General features: G+C 43.8%; 1 pseudogene; it reads left to right on the top strand.

Annotated features, from left to right (window-relative positions):
• Nucleotides 1–20242, top strand: part of LOC139377300 (PC3-like endoprotease variant B) — a 139241-nt pseudogene that overhangs the window by 31311 nt on the left and 87688 nt on the right.

Raw genomic sequence — 20242 nt, 5'->3', positions numbered from 1 at the left:
CGAGAGAGAGAGAGAGAGAGAGCCGTGAGTGATGCAGGTGGGTTGGAGAGGGGATTTTTTTTTAGGGCCGATGTGTTTAACCTGGGTGAGAGAGCTAGAAAGAGAGATTGAGAAAGAGAGTGAGAGAACATCCCTTTGAACTGATGAGGAAGGATAGCTGTGGCATCAAAGGCTTCCTTTGTTCCCTGGTCCGTCCCCAATGGAGACCCCAGACCAGGGGACCAGTGTCCTATCCGGTCCCATCCACCCTCTGCTCCTACACTCTATTAGGGCTAATATTAGCATTATAAAGTTAGCATTAGCACCAGGTCGTTGCTGTGTTTTCTGTTTACACTTTGCCACATTCTGTCAAATGTGCATACCATCAGAGTGTATAAGCAACCAACAAATACAATTTAAAAAAAATTCACATTCAAATAACTTCTCGATTCCTATAAGGAAAATAATTCTGTATTAATGTATTAAAGCTGCAATATGTAGCTTTTTGGGCTACCTGACAAAATGAACATAGAAATGTGAGTTATAGATATTTTATTCTCATTGAAAGCAAGTCTAAGAAGAGGTAGAGCTGTTCTATGTGCTGTATTTCTATGCTTCCCATTTTTAAGTTTGGTTTTTGTGTATTTTATTTTCGGTTTTGTACACCAGCTTCAAACAGCTGAAAATACAATCATTTTGGTTATGGAAAATATATTTCACAGTGGTAGAGTATTTTATATAGCGGTACAATATTTTAGATGGTATAATGAATCTCTACACTATACTTGCTTGTTTTGTCACATAAACTAAAATTAGGCGAACTACTACATTTTTAGAAACAGGAAATGGCGGGGTGATTTCTTCATAATGCATCTTTAATGGTTGTGGTTGTATTAATGTCGTATTTACAGTAGGGCAAAAAAGTATTTAGTCAGCCACCAATTGTGCAAGTTCTCCCACTTAAAAAGATGAGAGAGGCCTGTAATTTTCATCATAGGTACACTTCAACTATGACAGACAAAATGAGAAAAAAAATCCAGAAAATCACATTGTAGGATTTTTAATGAATTTATTTGCAAATTATGCTGGAAAATAAGTTTTTGGTCAATAACAAAAGTTTATCTCAATACTTTGTTATATACCCTTTGTTGGCAATGACAGAGGTCAAACGTTTTCTGTAAGTCTTCACAAGGTTTTCACACACTGTTGCTGGTATTTTGGCCCATTCCTCCATGCAGATCTCCTCTAGAGCAGTGATGTTTTGGGGCTGTTGCTGGGCAACACAGACTTTCAACTCCCTCCAAAGATTTTCTATGGGGTTGAGATCTGGAGACTGGCTAGGCCACTCCAGGACCTTGAAATGCTTCTTACGAAGCCACTCCTTCGTTGCCCGGGCTGTGTGTTTGGGATCATTGTCATGCTGAAAGACCCAGCCACGTTTCATCTTCAATGCCCTTGCTGATGGAAGGAGGTTTTCACTCAAAATCTCACGATACATGGCCCCATTCATTCTTTTCTTTACACGGACCAGTCGTCCTGGTCCCTTTGCAGAAAAACAGCCCCAAAGCATGATGTTTCCACCCCCATGTTTCACAGTAGGTATGGTGTTCTTTGGATGCAACTCAGCATTCTTTGTCCTCCAAACACGACGAGTTGAGTTTTTACCAAAAAGTTATATTTTGGTTTCATCTGACCATATGACATTCTCCCAATCTTCCTCTGGGTCATTCAAATGCTCTCTAGCAAACTTCAGACGGGCCTGGACATGTACTGGCTCTGCAGGATTTGAGTCCCTGGCGGCGTAGTGTGTTACTGATGGTAGGCAATGTTACTTTGGTCCCAGCTCTCTGCAGGTCATTCACTAGGTCCCCCCGTGTGGTTCTGGGATTTTTGCTCACCGTTCTTGTGATCATTTTGACCCCACGGGGTGAGATCTTGCGTGGAGCCCCAGATCGAGGGAGATTATCAGTGGTCTTGTATGTCTTCCATTTCCTAATAATTGCTCTCACAGTTGATTTCTTCAAACCAAGCTGCTTACCTATTGCAGATTCAGTCTTCCCAGTCTGGTGCAGGTCTACAATTTTGTTTCTGGTGTCCTTTGACAGCTCTTTGGTCTTGGCCATAGTGGAGTTTGGAGTGTGACTGTTTGAGGTTGTGGACAGGTCTCTTTTATACTGATAACAAGTTCAAACAGGTGCCATTAATATAGGTAACGAGTGGAGGACAGAGGAGCCTCTTAAAGAAGAAGTTACAGGTCTGTGAGAGCCAGAAATCTTGCTTGTTTGTAGGTGACCAAATACTTATTTTCCACCATAATTTGCAAATAAACTCATTAAAAATCCTACCATGTGATTTTCTGGATTTTTTTTCTCATTTTGTCTGTCATAGTTGAAGTGTACCTATGATGACAATTACAGGCCTCTCTCATCTTTTTAAGTGGGAGAACTTGCACAATTGGTGGCTGACTAAATGCTTTTTTGCCCCACTGTATGTTAATCTGTGTTGTGTGTTGGTTCTCTAGGTGAGGTGGGTCCAGAGACAACAAACTCACTACAGAGACAAGAGAGCTGTTATCAGAGGGCTGGACCCACACCACAGTTATCACTAAGAGACAGAGAATATATGTGTGTGTGTGTGTGTGTGTGTGTGTGTGTGTGTGTGTGTGTGTGTGTGTGTGTGTGTGTGTGTGTGTGTGTGTGTGTGTGTGTGTGTGTGTGTGTGTGTGTGTGTGTGTGTGTGTGTGTGTGTCGTAGACTGTGTACATGTGTGTATTTGCACAGGCTTGGTTTTGTAATTGTGTGTCTGTATATGTGTGTCCACACGTATGTAACGTTAAGCATATGTGTGCATGTATGTGTTCTCTCTGCTTTGTGTGAGTGGGGGTTGTGGGTGGGTTTGCAGGAGTGTGTGATGACTCACGTAGGGCTGCGGTGAGCCTCTCTCTCTCTCTCTCTCTCTCTCTCTCTCTCTCTCTCTCTCTCTCTCTCTCTCTGCAGACTGGGACGTGCTTCCAGCCGTGGACATGCCTCGCTCTCTCTCTGCTCCTGGAGAAGGGAGAGGCCAAGGGAACGAGGGAGAGGGTGTATGTGTGTGAGACAGCAAGGGGAGTGAGTGAAACATAGAAAGAAAGACTGACCGAGTGAAAGAGAAGTGAGCTCTAAGGCCAGCGAGGGACATATTGACACATGAAAGGCAGCGAAGCACTATGCCTACCTTTCGGGGTCTGTTAGCTGGCAGTAAAAGGTAGACACACGCAGGCGCAAATCATGTCAATGCCTTGCATTGTGTTTGAAGGACTGAAAAGGCAGGCACACGGCAAGGCTGCCTTTCCGCTGGCCTTGCGCATTTTTGTACCAAATCATTTTGTACCAGTGTTCGGAAATCTTTTTTTTTATGCAGGAAAAACATGAAGAAATGTATTATTGATCAAATCTATATAGATTTTTCATTACAGTTCTTTTTTCATACATTTTCACTACCTACACTGATCGCACATCAATGTGAGAGAGAGAGATGTGCAGCCGGAGAGAGTGATGCGAGAGAGGCAGACAGTGAGTGAGAGAGTGATTGAGCGAGCGAGCGAGCAAGAGAGAAAGTGAGTGAGAGAGTGATTGAGCAAACGAGAGAGAAAGCGAGTTAGAGAGTGAGGGAGAGAGAGTGGTAATGTGTGTGATATATGTGGGGTGAGGTGAATCTCTTGATGAGCTGATATCATGTCCACAGACACCAACACAAGCTGTGCTGTGGTAATGTTATGGTAATGATATGGTAATGCTATGGTAATCTGGTGGCAGTATTCCACATCACTAGAGAGATGGGAATTCTGGGAGGCCTTTCACCACTGGGTGGAGAGGAGGGACTTCCTGGTCTCAGAGTACACAGCAACAACAACACACACAAACACGCACGTGCGCACTCGCGCGCACACACACACCAAAATAAATACACCAAAACAAATACACACACTTATTCACACACACGCAAACACACAAACACAATGGCTAAAATAAGTACATATCCCCATTTCAATGGATTAAAAAAACCTCATGTAAACAGTTTAGAGCATGTATTAAAAGTGCAGTGAAATGCTTGCGTGCTAGCTCACTCATAGGCTAACACTAAATTGTAGAGCTTATTCATACCCACATCTCATATATGTTCCTGTCTGTCTGTCTGTCTGTCTGTCTGTCTGTCTGTCTGTCTGTCTGTCTGTCTGTCTGTCTGTCTGTCTGAGTTGCAGGAGAAGCAGAGTTAAGTTACCCAGCCGTCGACAGGACACTTTGAAGACTGAAGACCAACTGGATCATGCCCTGACCTTCAACGACCCTCTTTGGCCCATGCAGTGGGAACTGGTGGGTCTCTCCCAGAGTATGTGTGTCTGTGAACAGCAAGAGGCCCCCTGCTCCCCCCTTTGATGCAATAAAAGCCTCCACTCTTCTGGGAAGGCTTTCCACTAGAGGTTGGAGAATTTGTGGTGTGGCAGGTAGCCTAGTAGTTAAAGCGTTGGACTAGTAACCTAAAGGTTGCAAGATCGAATCCCCGAGCTGACATGGCAAAAATCTGTCGCTCTGCCCCTGAACAAGGCAGTTAACCCGTCTTTGAAAATAAGAATTAGTTCTTAACTGACTTGCCTACTTAAATAAAGTTTTTTTTTAAATTATGTGGGGAATTGCTTCCATTCAGCCACAAGAGTATTAGTGAGGTCGGGCACTGATGTTGGGTGATTAGGCAGTCGGTGTTCCAATTCATCCCGAAAGTGTTCGATGGGGTCAGGGCTCTGTGCAGGCCAGTCAAGTTCTTCCACACCGATCTCAACAAACTGTTTCTGTATGGACCTTGTTTTGTGCATGGTGACACTGTCATGCTAAAACAGGAAAGGGCCTTCCCCAAGGCAGAATTGTCTGGAATGTCATGGCATGCTGTAGTGTTAAGATTTCCCTTAACTGGAACTAAGGGGCATAGCCCGAACTATGAAAACAGCCCCAGGCCATTATTGCAGTCGGGCAGGCAGCATTCTCCTGGCATTCGCCAAACCCAGATTCGTCCGCCGGACAGCCAGATGCTCACTCCTGAGAACTCGTTTCCATTGCTCCAGAATCCAATGGCGATGAGCTTTTCACCACTCCAGCCAACGCTTGGCATTGCACATGGTGAACTTAGGCTTGTGTCAGCTACTTGGCCATAGAAACCCATTTCACAAAGCTCTTGTGCTGACGTTGCTTCCAGAGGCAGATTGGAACTCAGTAGTGAGTGTTGAAACAGACGACAGAACATTTTTACACGCTACGCACTCGGCGGTCCCTTTCTGTGGGCTTGTGTGGCCTACCACGTTGCGGCTGAGCCGTTGTTGCTCCTAGACGTTTCCACTTCACAATAACAACACTTTACAGTTGACTGGGGCAGCTCTAGCAGGGCAGAAATTTTACAAACTGACTTGTTGGAAAGATGGCATCCTATGACGGTGCCACGTTGAAAGTCACTGAGCTCTTCAGTATGGGACATTCTACTGAACCTAGTACACACACAAGGTTGTGTAGGTTCATTTCTAAATGTAATCCATTACAGTTACTAGTTACCTGTCCAAAATTGTAATTAGTAACGTAATTTTGGGGAATTACCCAAACTCAGTAACGTAATCTGATTACTTTCACTTGCCTTTGGATTACTTTCCCCCTATAAGGCATTAGAAGAAGACCAAAACGAGCCATCAAACGTATTTGGTGTGTCATCATAGTGGTCTCTGACTTGTGGTTTGACTCACTCATGTGGAACAAACTTAAACTTGCGCCTCTTTTCAATATTGAATTGAATGCCATTGAGAAAAGAGAAAGGTGTCATAATGTATTTTTTGCAAACATCCTTTCTCAATTTAAAAGTAATCCAACAGGTAATCATCTAGTTTTTCAAAATTCTCTTTTTCAAAATTCTCGGTAATCTGATTACAATGTGTTTGCCGGTAACGTAACTGTTGACAGTTACAGTTTTTTTGTAATGAGACTTCATGTAACTCATGATGTAATCATTTACTCCACAACCCTACACCTAAGGCTGAACTGAACAACCAATCAATACAGCTGTGAGTTTTGATTGACATGTGAGTGTGTAATCTAACGCAGGTTGACTTTTATTTTCATGAATCTTGGACCGGAGGCAGAACTGAGTGATTTCCGCTATATGGGCCAGCTGCAAAGTAAAAATTGGCTATATTGTACAAATGAATGAAAACAAAAATGTGATTTTTAGTCTTAAAGATTAAATATGCAGAAATCGCTCCACCATTTCCTGGTTGTTAAAATTGTAATAATTTGCCTAATTTCAGTTTATATTACAAAACAAGCACTCATAGTGTAGAGAATCATTGTACTGTCTAAACCATTGTGAAATATATTTTCAGTAACCAAAAATATTGTATTTTCAGCTGTTTGAAGCTGGTGTACAAAACCGAAAGTAAAAGACACAAAAACCACATTTAAGAAAGGGAAGCATAGAAATAGCATACATAGAACAGATCTATTGCTTCTTAGACTTGTTTTCGATGCGAATGACAGATCTATAACTCACATTTCTATGTGCATTTGGCCAGGTCGCTCAAAAAGTTACCTTTTGCAGCTTTAATTTAAGGTTAGGGTTAGGCATTAGGGTTAGCAGTCTGTTTAAGGTTAGGGTTAAGTTAAGGGTTAGGTTTAAAATCCTATTTTATGACTTTGTGGCCATGCCAACGAGTGGGCACTCTGCAGATGTGCCTCCAGAACAACATTCATGACTAAAAACACTAAACTGCTAATCTGACAGCCCTGTGGCTCAGGGGTGGGCTATGTCCCCAGTTCTGATGAACCATTGCAACGAATGACTGACAGGTCAGTTCTCAGGGGAAGATGGAGGGTAGAGAGAGAGACAAAGAAAGAAAGAATCGTGAGAGTGGAAGAATTACTTTTCTCTGTTGGATGTGAGATTATTCCAGGTTTCATATGGTCAGGCTAGAGAGGTTTATCCTGACTAAAATCTGTATGTATTCCTTTCTCTCCCCTTCTCTTTCTCTCCATATTTCTCTCTCCCTCTCCCTCTCCCTCTCCCTCTCCCTCTCCCTCCCTCTCTCTCTCTCTCTCTCTCTCCTCTCTCTCTCTCTCTCTCTCTCTCTCTCTCTCCGTCTCTCTCTCTCTCTCTCTCTCTCTCTCTCCCTCCCTCTCTTTTATCTGTTCTGTTTAATCAGCCTCTAGTGGACATGGATATTGATTGAGGGTCAGTAATCTGCCCAGGGTTGGTAGCCTGCCAGGACCAGATGTGGTGTGTGTGTGTGTATGTCTACTGTATCTGATCTCATAGTGTGTGTTTGTCTACTCACTCACAGTTGGTCTACGTCTGTGTTCGGTATCCTGACAACAGTGTCACATGCACTTGTAACACACATACATTCTATTCTAGGAACGCTCCTGTGTATCCAGTGTTGTTCTGTCAATGTGGATCTCTCTGGAAGTTGTGCATTTGTGTATGAAAGGTGTGTGTGGAAGTGTATCTGCGCATGTGCATTTTGTGAGTGAGTGTGTGTGCGCGCGCGTGCATGTATATATGCAGTGGCGATTTTAGCATGAGAATCTTGGTGGGGTAAAACGATGACAAACGGTGCCCACAAACTGCTAGGGCCTACATAGAGTAACTATTTGTTTAGCACTTTTGAAATGTACAGCGACAGAATTCAGATCATGGGCCATTCTTACAGTGTTCTCCCTGTACACCAAGTCAGAACCGTAGGATAAATAAAGGGGGCATACAAGCGGACAATGAAACCTCTTACAATATTCAATGATTACATTTCTCTAAAACAGGTTATAAGCTACATGTGCGCCACCAAGTCAGAACAGTAGGCAAAATTAAGAGGGGTAAATTTACCAAATTATTATGGTGAAGCACATGGGCTACTAATATCTTACTGCACAACATACACTTAGTATTGCTTTCTTACCTACAGTATACATATATCCATGGCATATTACATCATTTTTTGCAGCAGCATACAATACATTTTTGGACTCACCTTGTTGTGCTGAACAGGAAGGTGGCGCGGCGGTCCTTCGTAGGCAAATTTTGTCATCAAAGTCTGGCACTCTGGATTTATGGTGCTTTCAAAACAACTGGGACCTCGGGAAAAAACAAGGTCGAATTATGATGATGGCATTGATCTTCAGGTCGTAGCTCTAGTCTAGAACGAGGCCGGATTTACAGTTCTGAGTTGGATGACCGTTCAAAATGTATTTTCCCAGTCTGAGATTATTTATTTATTTTATCTATATTTTCTCTTCATTATTTATCTTCATATGGCAAGGATTAAAAAGGATTTGTCAGAAGATTGTCGACTTGATTGCTAGCTAAGATTTTTTAAGTATGACGTTGACATGATCAGTCCATTCAAAGCTACTGTACATATAACGTGATTTGACGTAATTCTATCTGTGGCCAATGACATTGAGCCTTCTTGGATAGGCACTTCTAATGTAACTCTGTGGCAGCACCCAAGAGGCTAGAATAGTCTAACTCTACCCTTAGACTTGGATTTGACGTTATGTCCCCATGAGTGACAGAACATTGAGCTAATCACGGCGCAACGCCCTATTTTCTGCTGGCTTGCCCCACCACCACAGAAAGCACTGAGCTAGGCTGAAACACCTGCATTTTGGAGCTGCCTTACTCAAGAAAACAAAATAGAGACCAAGTTTGTATGTGGCTTTATTAACTCAATTTTATATATTTTATTTCATTGTCTGCAAACTGATATGTGTTAATGCCAAAATAACATGCAAACAGGCAAGCCCCCCCCCCCCCCCCCCCCCCCCCCCCCCCCCCCCCCCAATTATTTTTTGTTTTTGCTAAAAATGTAGGGCTCAAAACAGGTGGGGTTCTCCCACCGGTTTGTATGTAAGGTACTTGTGTGTGTGTATGTGGATTTTTCTGTATGCGTGAAAGTGTGTGTGCACTTATTTCTCTGTGTGTGTGTGTGTCTGTGTCTGTGTGTGTGCATCCGCCCGTATGCTGAGCGCCGTCCCCCCAGTGTGCTGGTGGATTCCCCAGGGCCAGGCCTGTTCTGGTGGACGCTGGCTCCATTCATCTGGCAGGCCTTTTCTTCTCCCACTACAAAGCAGCACCGCTCCCCTGGCGCCCCCCCACACAGAGCTCTATTTATCTATTGTGTTTAGTTAGACTCATCTGAGCTGCTCTCCCTCGCTCTCTCGCTCTATATCTCTTTTTTGCTCTCTTCCCCATTTTTTCTCCTCTCATTCTATCCCTCCTCCCTCGCTCATTAACTTTCACTCTTTACCTCTATTTATCTCTTGCTGTCTCTCCCTTTTTTTCTCTTCTCCTCACTTTATTTTCCCTCAATCCACTCCACTTCTCTGTATTTCTCTCTCTTCCCCTCTCTCTTCGTTATGAGAACTACGACAGAATAGAAACCTCTCAAAACACTCACTTTAAATATCAAATTGTCTTTGTGCATGTGAGGGAGTTTGACATTTTGGGGAAGGCTCTTGTTTGTTTTGTTTCCGTGTGGGTTCACGGTGTTTGTGCGTGTGTGTGACTGAATGGGCGCTGTGCGCTGGTTGTGGGGAGCGGAGAGGCTTCTGGGTAGTTCTGCTCCTGGCTCTCTCTACTCTCTCTCCTCGCCACATGGGGTGTGTTATGGGGGCTGTTTTGATGTGTGGAGAGTAGGGCCTCCCTCGAGCGCTACACTGAGCCTTTTCAGCACTGTGTTTAGTCAAGGGGCTGTGACATTCGGGTATACACTCTCACACACACACACACACACTGAAGAAAACACACAAATGCACATGCATACATGGACGGACACACACGCACACACACACACACACACACACGCACACACACATGCACACAAAAATACACACACATTCCCCCATTTGAATGACTGCATTTCTCCTAATCTTACCAATCCGCTTTTGTTCTCAACTTCTACGTAGCATGAGGTTCAGTGGCCACTAAGGTAGGTTTTGTGATGCCTTTTGTTAGCAGAGTGTTGAACAGAAGAGGGTGAAAAGGCTTCTCAACCTGAATGGATTTAAATAGCACTACAGGAGTGAGTGATTTAAGGAGTGAGAGAGGAGAGGGAGTGAGCAGATGAGGGAGTAAGAAGTAGATTTAAATGACCATAAGTGAGGGACATGAACATATGATTAGTTATGTGATAGTACAGTAGTAGAAACGTTGTGGTTCCAGGTAGAACCCGTTTGGGTTCCATGTAGAGCCCTCTGTGGAAAGGGTTAGAACCCAAAATGGTTCTACTTGGAACTAAAAGATTTCTACCTGGGACCAAAAAGGGTTCTTCAGAGTGTTCTCTTATGAGGACAGCTGTAGGAATCCTTTTAGGTGTTATCTTTTCTCCAAGAGTGTACAAGTTTTGTCTTATAGCTATTATCTATGTGACATAAATATATATAACTATGATATGTGTGTGTGTGTGTGTGTGTGTGTGTGTGTGTGTGTGTGTGTGTGTGTGTGTGTGTGTGCGCGCGCGTGCGTGCGTGCGTGCGTGTGTGTGACTGTGTTTTATTCTATATACCTGTGTTTTACTACAGTTCAACCATGGCCAATACAGCTCCTGTCACTTTGACCTGAAAGTGATGCCAGTGTGGAGCAGGAACATCACAGGGAATGGAGTGGAGGTCAGCATAATCGATGACGGTATGGCAAGACCAATCCAATACAAGACAGGGCCACGTTAAGCAGCGCACAATTTCTACAGATAGAAATCAATAATATAGAACAAACATGCCTCTATGACAAATAGAATAAGGAATCACATCAACTCAATTCATGACATTTATAACTGCAAGTTCCACAGCCATTGCCTACTGAACGTGGCTCAGCCATACAGGGCAGAGACAAGGGCATTTTTTTCTGTATTAATGAACATCATTATTTATTTGTTTGTATTTTAATCTCCTCTCCTGTGGATTCTCTGCCTTCATTAACATAATAAGGTGTCGGAAAAAATAATAATTATTGTATTAGCTAAGGACTAATACAAGGTGTTTCAGATGTGTATATTTACACGTCCAAATCTGTTTTTATAATAGGAGGAGAGGATAGTGTAGGTAGTTTATTCGAGAAGATGTGTAGAAAGTGTAAAGGAGTGAGTCAGGGAGTCCGTGTAAAAGTTGTGTATATCTTATCCCATCCGCCATCTACTGTTGGAATGGAGTGGTGTTATTTAGCCAAGCCAGCCAATCAGAGTGGCTGGTACTGGTCGCCTCTCAGTCACAGCAGCGCAATAAGGATACTTTTCACTACGATTAGTGGAATATCTGGCAACAAGGGAAATGAAAGAACAGCATCTTATGGGCTCATTCATCAAGAACTAATTAAGGCCTGGGTACACTCAAGTGCTGATAGAAATGGAGAAGTGTGCGTGTGTGTTTGTGTGAAAGTGTGTATGTCAGTATGTGTGTTTTCCGCATGTGTGTAGCTGAATTGTACTGTGTGAGATTTGTTTTCCATGAGGAAGTGGCTCCGTGTCGTTGCAGGGTTGCTGTAGGCGGACGACTCCTATCTGCTCTGCATACTGAGAGATGGAGAAAGAGAGAGAGAGAGTTGCAGAGAGAGAGAGAGAGAGAGAGAGAGAGAGAGAGAGAGAGAGAGAGAGAGAGAGAGAGAGAGAAGGATACAGAGAAAGAGAAATAGAGAGAGAGAGAGAGAGAGAGAAGGATACAGATACAGATACAGAGGGAGAGATAGAGAGGATGAAAAATATCAAAGAGAGAGAGAGAGTGAGAGAGGATGAAAGAAGACAACAGAGGAAGAGAGAGAAAGTATTAGACCTGCACCACTGACTCTCCTTTGAGGACATTGTTCTCTGTTCCACCTCTCTGTATTGATTCCACCAAGCATGAATTATCCCTCTGTCTTTCTCTCTTTTCTCTCTGTTCTTTATCTCTTTATTCCTTCCTTCCTCCTTTCATTTTGTTTCTGCCAAGCTGTCATCGTACCTTTCTCTAAATGCACTCCCTCTCTGTATCTCTCTCGCTGTCTCTCTCTATCCCCCTCTCTCTTTCTCCCTCTCCCTATCTCTCTAGTATGTCTGAGAGCCAGACTCTGAGACCTGAAGGATCATGTACACACACACATCACCTTTAGCCACCTTTAAATCAATGCTTATTGATTTTAACAGCGAAGGTGCCCACCTCTTCTCCTTTCTTCCATTCCTCCCTCCTCTATCTCCATCCTTCTATTTTAGAGGTAATGTAATCAGAGACTGAGACTATTCTTGCACAGAGCTCTATCAAATGTACCCCGCCACCCCCAATCTGGGTATGTGCTACATGAGTGAGAGTGTGTGTGTGTGCGTGTGTGTGTGTGTGTGTGTGTGCGTGCGCATGCGCCTGCGTGTGTGTGTTTGTCTGAGTGTGTGTTTCAACAACTCATAATTGTTTTATACTGCAACATTATATTATAAAAATAGTATGATACTTTATATCAATATTTTACTTATTCAAATTATTGGATTATCTACTAGTATGAAAAAAACATAACTTTTCATAATTTGATTAATTCTAAATGTTAGTGGCTTAAACCTAGACAGAAGTTCATTAAAAACAGTGAGAATATAGGCATTGGTCTGAAGCCAAAAAATAAAGAAATTCACATGGGCACCACAATACCTATTCCACCCATGCTCTACCAAGGTTTTCCAGTGCACAGCTTTGACCTACTACAGTAGCTATGTTGGTATTGCACTTCAAACTATGTGTAGGAAGGTTGCTTAGGATTCAAACCTTCTCAAACAGCCTAATTCACACTCTTAGCGGAGGTGCTTCCACAATAATGTGATTTGTACCTCATACAAGGTAAAGTATTGGATTCTTCACACACCACAGTAAGACAGTATTCCATTACGCTACATTTTCAAACTTTTTCAAATTAAAATGAAAACAAGCTTTGCTTTTATACTTACAAGACCACCAGGCTTGATTGAGCTGTTTTGTACTGTAGTAACGTGCTGCATGCCTGTATTTCCTTCAGTCCTTATTTTAGCAACACATGTCATAGAACAACGAAAATCAGTAGGTGCCCAACATAACAACAGTTGGTGGTGTGTTGGACACAGTAGCTCAGATAGATAGTCTGTCTGTATTCCTGATTTCTGTAACTATTACCTGTGTAATATTGAATTAAGCTCAGAACCACTTGTGTTTCAAACATGCTCTTGTTTTATCAGTTGCTGTGCTGATCCAATGGACAGTTCATTGACCTCTGCCGCTCAATAAAGCGATGTTTGTATTTGCATTTCTTTTTGCGATAAAGATGGTAATGCAACGATAATGCACATTCACAAATAAGCCTATATCAAAAATATATACAGCCAAACGTAACATGTCATACGAATTTCAGTGTCCCGTATTTACTTTAACTATGTTACGTCTAATCTATGAGACCAAGCTGGCCCACAGCATGTCATGCAAGCAATGATCCTGATGTTGTTTTACCCTGATGCACCGTGGGCAGCCATCCCCCTGACTACTTTCTACTTGTGTTTGGCAACTTCAGCTTTTCCGTGAACACACTGAAAAGTCATGTGAAACGGTGTTGATCAGTCGGCACAAATGTGGAGTATGAGAAAGACAAAGACGGGCAGGAGAGAAAGTGCATGCCGGATCCGGAATTTATTCTACACATGTTTGAAACAGTTCTTGATTAACCTCAGCTTGAATACCACCATATAGCTAGCTATGTACAGTAGCCTTAGTTTGTTCACGTACACTTCTATGACTGGCAGCCTGGTGCAAGCGGCTGCGTTGTTGCAGATCAACCGACCTGGTGTTATTGAATCCTGAGCTTCGGCTAAAGAAGAGGTCAGCATTGTCAGAAATGCTACAAAAAGGTTGCACATCGTTGGTTAGTAACAGACGGGAATGTGCATGTGAGAGCGATAAATTATAAATGTAATAAAAAAAACTGTTCCATCTACAAAATGAGTCAAAATAGTCTAGAATTTTGCTAGGTAGGCGCAGGAAATACTCTTAGAACTCAATCGCTAACGACCCTGTTACAAAATCTGATATGCGTTTCTCGGTAACGGACAAACGGCTCATGACGAGAAGCGGGGAGTGTGTTGTGTACCTCCAATCAAGTTGATCGAGATTGGTGTCATATTGGGGGGGATTTCAATTTAACACTGAGCTTCAACCAGTACCTATATATTGTTATTATAATACACGGTAATAGACGATCTATGAAACTAAAAGTCCTTGGTCAATCACGTGAAAGGAGAGGGAACGTCATAAAATGCAAAAAAACACAATTCTTCACGTCCAATGCACTTCAACATCAACTGGAGTAATTTAGTCATATTATGATGATCATGAGAAGTGATCCGTAGTGCTGGGCAGATTAATCAGCTAATCAGCCCCGCCATCCCAGAGTGTCCCTGTCACCACACCATCAACACTGATTGGCCACTGTTCATCTCACCCCTAGTACACTCAAACATCCATTTCCTACCTACCATACACCACTCTCCTTGCATGTCATTGGAACAGAGATAATAGGAACTCAGTTGGAGGGAGAAAGGCTTGTCATGTTATCTCAAATCAAATCAAATTTTATTTGTCACATGCGCTGAATACAACAGGTACAGTGAAATGCTTACTTACAAGCCCTTAAGCAACAATGCAATTTTAAGAAAAATACCTACAAAAATATGAAGTAAAAGTAACAAATAATTAAACTGCAGCAGTAAAATAACAATAGGCTATATACAGGGGGTAACGGTACATAGTCAATGTGTCGAGGTAATTGAGGTAATATGTACATGTAGGTAGAGTTATTAAAGTGACTGCATAGATAATAACAGAGAGTAGCAGCAGTGTAAAAGAGGGGGAGGGAATGCAAATAGTCTGGGGAGCCATTTGATTAGATGTTCAGGAGTCTTATGGCTTGGGGGTAGAAGCTGTTTAGAAGCCTCTTGGACCTAGACTTGGCGCTCCGGTACTGCGTGCCGTGTGGTAGCAGAGAGAACAGTCTGTGACTGGGGTCTTTGACAATTTTTAGGGCCTTCCTCTGTACACTGCCTGGTATAGAGGTCCTGGATGGCTGGAAGCTTGACCCCAGTGATGTACTGGGCCGTACGCACTACCCTCTGTAGTGCCTTGCGAACCGAGGCCGAGCAGTTGCCATACCAGGCAGTGATGCAACCTGTCAGGATACTCTCAATGGTGCAGCTGTAGAACCTTTTGAGGATCTGAGGACCCTTGCCAAGTCTTTTCAGTCTCCTGAGGGGGAATAGGTTTTGTTGTGCCCTCTTTATGACTGTCTTGGTGTGCTTAGACCATGTTAGTGTGTTGGTGAGGTAGACGCCAAGGAACTTGAAGCTCTCAACCTGTTCCACTACAGCCCTGTCAATAAGAATAGGGGCTTGCCTCGGTCCTCCTTTTCCTGTAGTCCACAATCATCTCCTTTGTTTTGGTCACGTTGAGTGAGAGGTTGTTGTCCTGGCACCACACGACCAGGTCTCTGACCTCCCCCCTATAGGCCGTCTCATCGTTGTAGGTGATCAGGCTTACCACTGTTGTGTCATCGGCAAACTTAATAATGGTGTTTGGAGTTGTGCCTGGCCACGCAGTCGTGCGTGAACAGGGAGTACAGGAGGGGACTGAGCACTCACACCCGAGGGGCCCCTATGTTGAGTATCAGCGCGGCGGATGTGTTGTTACCTACCCTCACCACCTGGGGGCGGCCCGTCAGGAAGTCCAGGATCCAGTTGCAGAGGGAGGGGTTTAGTTCCAGGGTCCTGTGTATAGGTGGGTGTTTGCTTGTATTTCAGCAGGTACAGTATTTGAGACCACTATTCCTAAGGGATCTTGATCTAGTAGACATAACACTGTTATTAGCATTCACAGACTCTTACGAAGTGTCATGGAGCAATCAACACTTTCTAACGTCATGGCATGATACGGTATAACACCATTTACAGAGGCGTATGTAGAAGCACTGTATACTGTTTGTTGTATTGTCATACCGCCTTAGCTAATTGAGGTAATATACAGTAGGTATACATTACTTACATGACAAGCATGTATATGGTCACCTTGGGGTTAGTAGTGACTTAAAGTATTAGTAGTATGATGCATCTGTAGTGCTGCTAGTTAATTGACTCATGCAATGATAGCAATGCAATAATAAAGACAGCCATTTTTCCACCTTTGATTTATTTAATTGCATCCTTCTTTGTATTATTTCATGTCAAGGGCATATTTGTTTGATGTGTTTTATCCAAATGAGCCTTTTACATACAGTATATCCACATACAAGCATTTTGTTTCATAGTTGTTGAGTACCTGAGATCCCATAACAATATTTGAGCATGACACGAGTGGAAATGGTTACAGGGTACAGTGTGTTTGTGTGTCCAGTAAGTGGGCTTTTGACTTCAGTTTAACCCATCCTTTAAAGGTGCGTGCGTATGCGCGTGCGTCTGTTCGTGTGTGTGTGGATGCGCGCGGGCGCAGATAATATATCCACGCTTGCGTCTGTGTGTGTGAGTGCATGATTGCTCGTGTTATAGGGTTGAGATGTGTGTATGCGGGTAGCCTAGTTGTTTGGTATAAAATGACACTGTAAAAATCTTTCTGACAGGGGGAGTGACTGGAGTCAGCGCTTTTCCTCCCCCTTCTTCCTCGCCCCCCAGCCCCCCCCCCCCCCCCCTCACTGTTCAATCCATCCAGCCGCTGTCACGGCGGGGGAGAAGACAATCTATCAAGGCATCGGGAGGCATTCTCCTCACCTGCACCGCGCCTTTAATGAACAGCCAACGTGATCCCGGCTGACAAGCAGGAAATGGATGTAATAAAGATTGTTTCTGCATGCTCTTTGCATCCCTGATAAATCACCTCGCTGTGCAACAGATACGGGAGCCACATGGAAATTTGATTTCACACGGTGAGGCAGAGAGAGAGTGGAGAGGGGAGAAAGAAAGAGCTGGCAGTGGCAGGGTCACTTTATATTTTTTGTTCTCTATAGCTGGGACGTGGGCGGTGGTGGTGGTGTGTATTAGTTTACTGGGACCCTCCCTGGGTCCTCTAGTCCTGCCGAGCGTTGCTGGTTCTGTGGTGCCCCCAGCGATCGGATGATTTTCCTCTGAGCGGCCTCTTCCACACCTACTGCTCAACCCTCTACACTTCTCACACATCACCTCTCACACCCACACACCTACCTTGCCCAAATCCTGTTCCACGCATACTGTAGTCTCCCTCAGTAGGTTTCTGAGGGCATTGAGGTCAGAAGGTCACTGCGACCACTCTTCTATACGTACTGTCCAGGCTCTCCATCACCACCCACCCACACTCATCTGCCCTAACATCCCTGGTTCCCTCGAGACTTTGAATATGGCTTGTGAGATTACTAGTACTAACAGTAGAGAATGCAGGGAGGGGACAACGTGGGAGGATAGGGGAGAGGAGGGGACAGCGAAATAATGATTATAAGAGTAAGATAGAGGGAGTGAGGGGGCAAAAGCAAATGCTGGGAAGATGGAAAGGGGGGAGAATTAAAGGGATTGAGAGAGAGACAGGGAGATGCAGATATGTATAGAGTGGGCAATTTATGATTTAATCTAATGCAGCCCAGGTCTGCTGTAACTCACCACAGCAGAAAGAGAGAGAGCGGGAGAGAGGGGGGGGGGGGGCTAGAGAAAGGGATAGTGAGAGACATTAGCCTTTCCTCAGAGAGACGCGAGTCGTTTTATCTGACTACACTCTTAGAAAAAAACGTTCTTTGGCTGTCCTCATAGGAGAACCCTTTTGGACCCTTTCCACAGAGGGTTTTTTACGTTGAACCAAAAAGGTCTCTCCCTGGAATCAAAAAGGGTTCTCCTACGGTAACAGCTGAATAACCCGTTTGGAACCCTTTTTTCTAAGTATACCATCCACCCCTCGTAAACCTCTCCTCTCCTTTCCTCTTATATCCTCTCCCTCTCTTCCTCCTCATCCACCCTTCTCTACCCTTCTCCACAACCACCTCACCCAACATAGAACCTTGCCCTCCATATGGCCATAGTAGGTGTGTGTGTGGCAGTCTTTCACAACACCCTACAGTCAATTAATGCATTTTCAGAATGCCTTACGGCCAGCCTCTTTGGTCTCAAGACAAGTCTTCATTATCATTGCACTGAATGAACCAATGACTTCCAACCACAAATTCAGGAATGCGCCAATGAGACTGAGTAAGATGGTGGCTGAGAGGCCAACTCGCCTCTCTCTTTCTCACTGCGACTTGTATGTATGTATTTGTATTTGTGTGTATCTCTCTAGAGAAACATTAGCTAGGGTCTATATTGGTTTGGTGGCTGTCCCATGTAATGGGTTATGGGTTATGTGATGTTGTCTCTCACCGCAGCGTTGTCTGCTGTGGACGGGGATGGTGGATAAGCATCTGCCTCTGATTCCAAAGTTTGAATCCAGTGATACAAAGTTGTCTCCAAAAAAAAAAAAGCTGTTACCTTAACCATTTGGAGTTAATGTCTGAACTTAACCCTAACCTTAAAAATGTGGAGTTAATGTCTGAACTTAACCCTAACCTTAAAAATGTGGAGTTAATGCATGAACTTAACCCTAACCTTAAAAATGTGGAGTTAATGTCTGAACTTAACCCTAACCTTAAAAATGTGGAGTTAATGCATGAACTTAACCCTAACCTTAAAAATGTGGAGTTAATGCATGAACTTAACCCTAACCTTAAACATGTGGAGTTAATGCATGTACTTAACCCTAACCTTAAACATTTGGAGTTAATGCCTAAACGTACCCCCCCTTCCCCCCAAATCGCACCACCACTACTACACACAACAGAACATAACCACTACCTGTTTAGGCTGCCCCCATGCTCATTTGCATGAAATAGGATGGAAATGCAGCCCTTATTTATGCCAACAGAAATGGAGTGTTATTAAGGGCACCATTGTGCAACAGTGACGGTCGCACTGAGAATGCATTACAGAGGCTATTTCTGGAGAGGCTCCAGCCACACAGAGGGTAATGCTTTACTACTCCCTGATGGCATCGTCACTCCAGGTGCCAGGGCTCTATGTGTGAGTGTGTGTGTTTGTGTGTTTATAGGGCTCTCTCTGTGTGTGTGTGTGTGTGTGTGTGTGTGTGTGTGTGTGTGTGTGTGTGTGTGTGTGTGTGTGTGTGTGTGTGTGTGTGTGTGTGTGTGTGTGTTTGGGGCTGTGCAGGTGGGAGAGTGGGTGCGTGTGTGTGTGTGTGTGCGTGTGTGTGAGCGTATTGTCAGTGATGGAGAGGTTACCAGTGATTGACAGTGTACGCTGCCCCTGCTGAATAACAGTTTGTGAGCTGTGAGTTGAGGTGAGAGGCAGGTAGAGCCACAGTAGTACTCGCCATCTGTCTACTGGGCTGTGCAGCACGGTGTAGTTAGAAATTATCCTGTGTCAGATTCTATTCTTAATCCTACAATTATTAAGGTTATAACCAAAGAGGAAATCTGGTCTTGGACCAGTTTAACACACTAACATACCCCCTCTAGAGTGACCCTGTTGGCCAGCCAGTAGCCTCAGTCTGACCTGTTCCCAGACCAGTCACCCCTGACCTCAGTTCACCCAAACCTGAACCTGCTCCCCACTGATCCCCCTCTGTGACCTCTGACCTTTGCCCTGGCTAGGCACCGTCACTTGACCACGACTTCCCTGGGTAAATATGATGAGTTTCTCAACTGCATGCAGCTGCACGGGAGCAGAGACAAAGGACAGAGGGAGAGGGGGAGGTGTGTGTGTTTGTGTGTGTGTGTTTCAGAGAGGTTTAGCATCTTATTTAATGCTATGCAGGGGGTGGGGGAAGCCACCTGGGTGTGTGTGCTGTGATGTAGGGATTGAGTGAGTGAGTGAGAGCGAGAGAGAGAGAGAGAGAGAGAGAGAGAGAGAGAGAGAGAGAGAGAGAGAGACTGATTTGTGGACATGCTGCCTTTTTACAGGCCTTGTAATGGAGTTTATTAGCATGTGAGTAGCGGTAGGGGAGCATATGTAATCTGTCCTGTGCAAGGGTGGCCATTTTGAATACAGGATGGTAAAACAAAAGCAAAACAAGCTTGAGTCCATTAAATGAAAATCTTTCCTAGCTGAATGAGTACGTGTGAATGGTATTATTCCCCTTGTCAAAGAGATATTTAATGTTATGTACCGATGGCTAGTGTAAATTATATTGTCAGATAGGTGTAGAAAAGTAACATATCTGTTCTACGAATGTATCTACCC

Source organism: Oncorhynchus clarkii, chromosome 2 (genome assembly GCF_045791955.1).
Source record: "Oncorhynchus clarkii lewisi isolate Uvic-CL-2024 chromosome 2, UVic_Ocla_1.0, whole genome shotgun sequence".
Lineage (NCBI taxonomy): Eukaryota > Metazoa > Chordata > Actinopteri > Salmoniformes > Salmonidae > Oncorhynchus > Oncorhynchus clarkii.
This window is presented reverse-complemented; position numbering and strand designations above follow the sequence as displayed.